General features: G+C 34.5%; 1 long non-coding RNA gene across 1 annotated transcript; it reads right to left on the reverse strand.

Moving 5' to 3' along the window:
• Nucleotides 1-3923: 3923 nt before the first annotated feature.
• LOC131044485 (uncharacterized) lies at nucleotides 3924-7655 on the reverse strand. Its single transcript, XR_009105676.2, has 4 exons — nucleotides 7188-7655; nucleotides 5172-5399; nucleotides 5016-5079; nucleotides 3924-4747 (listed from the first exon to the last, which is right to left on the reverse strand). It is a non-coding gene; the product is annotated as an uncharacterized LOC131044485 (long non-coding RNA).
• Between the last annotated feature and the right edge of the window lie 546 nt (nucleotides 7656-8201).

Here is an 8201-nt window from a genome sequence, read left to right on the forward strand (position 1 = left end):
ATTCTTCGATGAAAGTTCATGCAAGCTCTTTGAAAGTCATTTTTCTTCGACATCCCCCTCATCGATAAAACCCCTCTGTTTTTGTTCGATACAATGCTATCGATGAGATTTGCATTTCAATGAATGCTTTTTGAATTTCTTCGGCAGTTGTTTCTTATCGAAATCACTTTTTGCCTTTTGCTTTTTGCTTTTCGATGAAACAGGAGTATCGATGAGCGGCTTCTTTCATTTATCGAAAGTGATATTCCGCCGAAGACATTTTTACGTAGTACTTTACACGTCATGCTTTATTTCGATGAAAGCATTTCTTTCGGTGAAACTCCTTTTGAGATGCTCGATATGACATTTTGGTCGATAACCTTTTAGTTTTCACACCCTTAGGAAGATTTCTTTTATTTTCAAACATAGTGTTCAACAGGTCCCGTGGTACAACCAGATGTTGAGACATTGTAGGGACATATTCTTTTGGACATGTCTGACTTTTTTTGAGCGATTGTTTTTGATGGGGAAGAATTTGAAGATATCCTGTTGATGTTGATTGAAGAAGAAGAGAAGGCAGACGAGATCAATAGATGGATTGCAGAGTAGAACCCGTTGCTCGATGCTGGAGCCTGAGTCTGGTGACTTTATAGTCTTATCTGTTGTGAAATGGTTTATATTTTGATGTTGCTCTATGGAAGTTCTATTTTGAAACAGTCGCTTTCAAGACCATTACTTTAGTAACTATTTCTTGAAAATGGAAAGGGCAAGGGTTAGTAGTTATAAATAAGTAGATTAATAGATCTTTAGGGGATCTTTTGGGCAAACTTTGTTTTACTCTTAAGAACAAAAACTTCTTTAAACATATTTATGTTTTACAGTTTTGAATATATAAATTTGTTGGTGGCTTCAGATATTCTTAATCTTTGAATTATGGTGTGTGAATGCTTTCTGTTATTTTGAATGGTTATCAATGGATGCATCTATATTGGAGATGGTGAATGGTTTTATTTTTCTATTGTTGCAAAAATATTGTCTTTGAATGGTATTTTGTAGCGATCTAGTTGTTTCAAAATCTTGGGAAATCTAAAAGTGTTTGTATTTTATGCATGCTTTTCAAAGCTTTCTAGTTAAAACCTCTTTCCTTATTTGCTTTCTGGTTAAAAGAATTTCAGTTAATTTCTATTCATTGAATATCATCTGAAGGTAGCTGTCACCTTGTAAAATAAGTAGAGAATCAATCAATAAATAGTTTGTTCAGACTGGTTCAATTGTGGTTACATTTGTCACATTTGTGGGCGTGAGAATATAGAGTTAGGTGATAAATCTATTAACCAACACTAGGATAATCAATAGCTGGGTGAACAACCACGGTCTGTTTGACAATTTGAAGATTAAAGACTATATGACAGTGAGTTTGTCTTTCATTATTATTTCTTTTTGTTCTTCAACTTTGACCAACAAAGCAATATACTGAGCATGAGATCTCTGATCAGACACATTAACAATGTACCCAACATTCATTCATGAGCAGATAAGAGTCATGAATAGTCTATACAAATAACAGAGATCATCATGAGAAGTTGACATCTATATTAGAAGATCATAGTCCATACTCACATCCTAGAGACAGTCATAGCAAAAAGATACCTCATCACAAAGATTGAGTCAACAAAGGGCTCAATGACAATTCCTTATTGTCAAATGAGGACTGTGAATTCATGAAGGTCAAAGTTAAAAAGATCATTGTCTTTTCTCAAGAATTGGAGAAAGCACTGTCTTAGTGACTTCATAAAAGACAAAGCAAAATGTAAAAATGCATGTGCCAGAAACACAAAGGGCATGAAAGGTATCATGGTCTCCTTATCATCAGAAGGACAGTGAATAAAGACTCTAATAAGATATAATGAATGAGCTTGAATTTTTGACCACACAAAGATATACAAGAGAAGATGAAATGAAGAGTCTCGGGTAGAGATAGTAAGGTAGATGTGTGGCAGATATTATGAAAAAAATGAATGAATAATGCATCAGTAGTGAGCATGCCTAAAACAGTCATGTTAAAGGGCCTCATTCAAAGCAGGTGATAGTGTTTTCCAGCATGACATGCCAATAGGCAATGGATTATACATTTGTAGAAATCATTCATGGAGTATTATGCAATCCAATGCATTATGGGGAGTGATCAAAAGACATGAGAGATAGTCAATAAGGCTTCATGATCTGTCATTAGCAATCATAAAGGCATTCATATTTGTTGCTCCAAGACAACAAAAGGTTATCAAGTTTAGGGAAAGCACTCGAAATCATCAAAGAAGGTAAGAACAACAGCTACATGTCATACCTAGAGCATCATCTACAAGCATCATGTATGGGTCAAAGACAAAGATAGAGTACACAGTCCTAGAACAGAGAGGTCTCAATTAAGAGTAGGGCTCTGAGGGAAGTATTTTGAAAAGATCTGTGTCAAAATATGGCACAAAGCCCCATGATTGTCATGGTCTATGAGTACCATTAATTTTCAGTCAAAGGAGCCTTTCATAATGATCAGTAAGCAGTCATTCAACATTCATAGCAAATAGGATAGTGGTAGCAGCCCTCTGTGACAAAACAGCCATGCAAATATCACTAATGCAGTCCCCAGTATGAAGACACAATCAATCTGATAGAGCCAATAATATACCTAAAGTGCAGTCATAGCCCTCAATGATAGTAAAGGCCAATACCCTGAGAAGCACACCTTAAGAAATCACCAAAGGGACAACTCACTCATGGTAGTGACCATGATAGTTCATCTTCATAGTAGTCCAATGAGCAGTAGATTAGGGAGTTTTGGCAAAGTCAAAGAGATAGGAAGCCATAGATCCTCATAACGACAATATAGTTTATTAAGAGAAGTCAAGATTATCAGTATTTTGAGGGCATTATCTAGACCAAGTATCAAGCTCATCTCAATATTTGGTAGTTAGCAGTGATCACAATGCAAAGCTTGTGAAAGACACTGCATAGAGGCTATCACAACATGCACCATTGTAAAATCAATCAAACTTAATAGAAAAATAAGGAAAATGTAGTCTTAGGAATGTCAATACTGTCAAAAGTGATCTCAATCCATACACTCACAAAGAGGACAATTAAAAAGTTGACTCTTTATCTCTATCATAATAGTCTACAAGAGCATGAAGATAAAGAAGATTCAGGAGACAATCACATACAAATGATCTCAAATCACAGTAAAGCTACAGAGGCAGTCCCAAAGAGACAAAGTATGAATAGGTGTCAAAACACAAGGGAATGACACAAGCTTAGTGTCATATCACTATCAAAATAGTGAGTATACACAGGGTTCGAAGTCATCATGCAAGAAAGACTCAGTACACATAGGTCATTTGACAGTTAAGACAATGAGCAGTTGTTGAAAATCAGAACCAGAATAACTTCAGACAGTGATAGTGACATCAAAGAATCAAGCTTATTCCAGTGCAGTCCAAATAGTACACAAAAAAAACATGGTTGAGAACAAGATCGAGAATGGTCTAAATCACAAAGCTCAAAGGACAAATCACAGTTACAAAAGGGAAGACAACAAGAAAGCTAATAAAAGGCATTGTTGCAGCATGCTTCAAGGTCAGGGCACATTGTATAAATATACAAGAATAGTGACAATAGCATAGATTGTCATGGATATAAAGATTGCTATGGACAGTGAGCTGATTCCAAACTAATCACAGAGATAACTGGTAAAGGTAGTGAAAGACAACCATGAGGAAGCCAAGGAGGCTAATAAACTCATCTCAAAATCTTTGTATTCCATAAAGATAAGTGAACAAAGATTGATACAATGGCAAAGGTTGGCATCACAGACCTACAACATTGTCATGCAACACGTTGTCCTTGGTTTCAATTTTTTTGAAATTTAAACTTTAAATTCAAATTGGTCTTCATTGTAACCAAGTTCAAATTGGTCATTCACACTAGCAATAGGATTGTATTTTTGTTCTACCACTGCCATAATGACATATAATGTTTATATTTTACTCTAAAAGCTTTTGCCATTGATCTTTGGCTTCTATCTTTTGGTGAGCAAGAGACCTCTGTCCATGACTATTATCTTAGTCTTATCACTGTCCATGTGATCTCTAAGAACTTTTATTCCTTTAGAATGTTGATCCTTATAATCTAGGGCTTCATTTTCGTTGCATCTCCTTAGATACCTAATAAATGGACTGTCAAACGTTGTCTTTCTTTTATATCATGCCCTTCCAAACATCTTTAAGGTCCGCTCTTGATGTGCATGTCTATTATTTATGACAATCTTCTTGTTTTTAGCCTACAAACCTTTGTCAGGAACCTTAGGGTTATTGTTCTTGGATGAATCATTGCTTTGTTTACTGATATTATATATTATATAATGCCACCATTGTCCATGCAGAGGGGGGGTGGCGATCCTGCTACCGAATCAATTTGATCTTCTGTGTAGTTCCATCTATTTGTTCTATAACATGTTCACAAGTCAAGCGATCAAACATATCTTTCACAGATTTTTCTTGATTTCTTTACAAGATTCTCTGAATTTCCACATATATGCTCCCATTTGCAGCTTCCAAGCTATTATAAATTCCATGAAAAAATGACCTAGATAACATCTTCAAACAATTGATGGCATCATATAAAAAGAATAATTTGTTAAATTGATGGCATCATGCTGGAATCTAAAATTATTGACCACCAGCATCCTTATAATGCTTTAGCATATTCTTCTTAAGTTCTGCACATGGACAAGGAAACCATAAACCATAAGGCAAGAAACAAAAGTACATTAACTCTCCCAAAAGTTACCATTATTAGTTTGAATATATCCATTTGTTACTATCGTAACAAGCTATATTACCCTCTTGATTGCTCCATAGTAATGTTGCTTGACTATTCAATGGGGAGTCATTATTTGGCTCTACATAGCAAATGGTAGCATAAATTTCTAGGAACAATCAACAAATCCATAAACAAAAAGAATGAAAGTAAAAGTTCATTTTTACCTCCCAAAAGGCTCTGATAAGATAAAAGAACAGTTCAAACGCCATATGTTGATGACCATTTATCCTGCAACCATCATCCAGGTCCAATAAATGCAATGCTCACGACAAAAAAAATTATAACAAGCAAGGAGCGGAAAACAAGAAAACTATACTCACCTGAAGAATATCAAGTCAGATGTTTCCTAGCTGGTCAATATTTGGATGGTAGCAATCTGTCTCAAATTTCACATGAGGAGGCTTGAACGGATACTCTGTTGGGAAACGCAAAGAAAGTTTATATACCAATCCCTCATAAACAGTATTTTTTCCACCATTTATCGTACCAACCCAGGAGAACATGTTATCAGCCTCTGGAAATGCTGAAATACCAGGATCACCACTCATCTAGACATGTCAGCACAAATCAAAGGTTAGCATAATTGATAAAGTTATCACCCATAAAAATAAAACTGTAGTCAACATTATAACTGCAGACCAAACAATTTGATTCAAATTTTGACTCAAGCAACAAAAAGTACACACACTACATACAATTAACAGGACCTCTTATTGATACAAATGATAGGAAGTATTATCCTGAATTATCAAATCTAGAAGTAGCCAATATGTTTTACTTACAAGGTAAAACATGTCAAAACAAAAAAAAAGCCTCATAAGCTGCCAAGCTAATAAAAAATCAGACCATCAATAGAAACAGATAAGTATTCACATAAAAGATAAAGGTCATAATATCCACCAGTAGATATAGGTATAATATCATTATTATAGATAAATAGTCAAGGTGTACAGTGAAGGTGGCACAGTCCATATCCCTACAGTAGTGTTTCCAGGTGAATATGAACACATTACTATATGTATATACTATGTATATATGTAGAAGCAAACACATTACTATGTGAATATACTGTGTATACATGTAGAAGCAAATTTTCTAAATATATCGACACTAAAGCATCTTACAACACCCTTACAACACCCAGTGGACTAAGTACTAATGCAGGCGGTCTAGTAGTAGCAAGAATTTTCTAGGTAGAAGCGTAACTCAAATATATCAATACCATTGTGCATACTATATATATAGCACTTTGTATATGTATAACAAAGTCAATTGTTAATTTTACAACATCACAATATTTTTAGTTACTAAATGCAAATCAGTTTTTACTTGCTTAGGACTAACAACATCACAATATTTTCAGTTACTAAATGCAAATCAGTTTTTACTCCCATCAATAGGCTCCTTAAAGCTATCTTGGGCAATTCTTTACCATGCTTTGTTTTGAGTCTTTAAGGGCTGAGATATTTGGTATTTTGAAGGTTTTACATTAAAACCTTATTCGTTGCGTTTAATACTTCTTTGGGCTTTATGGTGGTTATCTGGTGGTTGTTTTCATGAAGATCAGCTACTGTTATTAATGAGTTCTCATCTCTATGAGATCATCTTCTAATGACTACAAATTCATCTTTGTTATGTGTCTTCTTTGTCATTAGATCTGCCCTCATGACAATGATCTTCCCTTCAGCTATGTTCAATTTCTTGACTGCTTTTGAGATGAGTTTTGTAATCACTCGTTTCATGAAATTATTTGATGAAGAACTTTCATGGTCATTTATTCACTGCTATTGCCATGGTCAAAATTCTGATAAAAGATTACTTTTTTTGTTTATGACAGTCAATAATGTGTTCACTGCTCTATCTTAGGATCTTTTTTTATCTACTCCTTTTCATGTGGCACTTTCATCTTTCATCAAGATCTGGGGCTGCCATTTTGACTTTTATGATAGTGAATACCTCTGTCTCTGCCCTATAAACTGTCCTTGCATAACAGTAATCTTTGTATTGGTCTTCATTGTTATTATAACAATGCTCTTTCACAATAGTGGCTATGACTTTGTCCTCACTTTGGCAATACTTACATAGGTTGCAATCTTCTTTCTTTGTTTGATCACTGTCTTGAATCTTTTATGACACATTGACTGGTTTTGACAGTGATATCTTTGTCCTATATGTAGTAGACTAATGCCTTCACTGTTTTACAAGTTGTTTATGATAATTTTCTTGTATTTATCTCAAAAAACTCCCATAACAGTGTTTTACAATAATATCAAGATGAAGATAGCGAGATAAATACAAGAATGCATATAATTATTATGAAAAGCAAGGGAAACTACCACTTAATTTGGCAAAATGAAGTTCTCTTGAGATGGGATTGGAGCCTCAAACTTGCCCTGATCTTCTTATACTGCATGCACAGAGAGATATCACATGCTATCAAGGCCAGATCTAATTTGTTCTTTCCTTTGAAAAAGATCTTCAATTTTCTGAAACTGAAAGACCAAGAATGAAGATCCTCATAACAGAAGATGCAAAGAGATGCATATCTGAAAACTATTTATATAACTGCTACTTTATGATGTAACAGAGATGTTTTAGGCTTCACATACAACTCACTCAATAGAAAACTCCAACTCCATCGTGAAATAACAAGATGTAAGGAGAAAATTCAACGTGTAAACCAAAAGAAAGCCCTAAATCAACGTAGCACTGTTGTTACTTTCGGGTCTTATCTTCAAAGTGGAATGAAAGAGCCAATTTTAGTACTTGAAAGGCAAAAATAGATCATAATGACTCGTGCATGACTATTTTGGTTCAAGAAATAATCAACACAAACTATGTATTTGTCATTCATATGAGGAACCCATCAAAAGAAGATTCGTCAAAGATTTATGCTGAGGTACATTCTATCATTTGAAAGAGTCTTTTCTAAATTGTTTTATACGAGTTTCAAGATTTTCATTCTTCTTTCCATTGGATATTATCTTTCAGGTTGTAAAAGGTCTAGAAGAAACACTTGTTGGTGCATACCCTAGTAGAGCTATGAGTTTTGTTTAAAAAAGGTCAGACTTGAGTTCTCCAAAGGTGAAACTCTGAATATGAACTGCCTCATATTGTTGGATTTGCTCATCAAACTCCTTTTTAGACCTCTAACTGATTATGAACTCAAAGGTCCACCTCTTTCACTCTTGGAATGATATTATAATTGGTGTACATGATGCTAATTAGTTGCTCAAAAATGCTCAACTTGTTTGAACTGATTGATGATCTTTAGGATGATTTGTATTTGGTCTTGATTTTCATCTTATCCTTCATTGAGTGTATGGATTCTCAAGGAATTCAACTTTAGT

Source organism: Cryptomeria japonica, chromosome 6 (assembly GCF_030272615.1).
Source record: "Cryptomeria japonica chromosome 6, Sugi_1.0, whole genome shotgun sequence".
NCBI classification, from domain to species: Eukaryota; Viridiplantae; Streptophyta; class Pinopsida; order Cupressales; family Cupressaceae; genus Cryptomeria; species Cryptomeria japonica.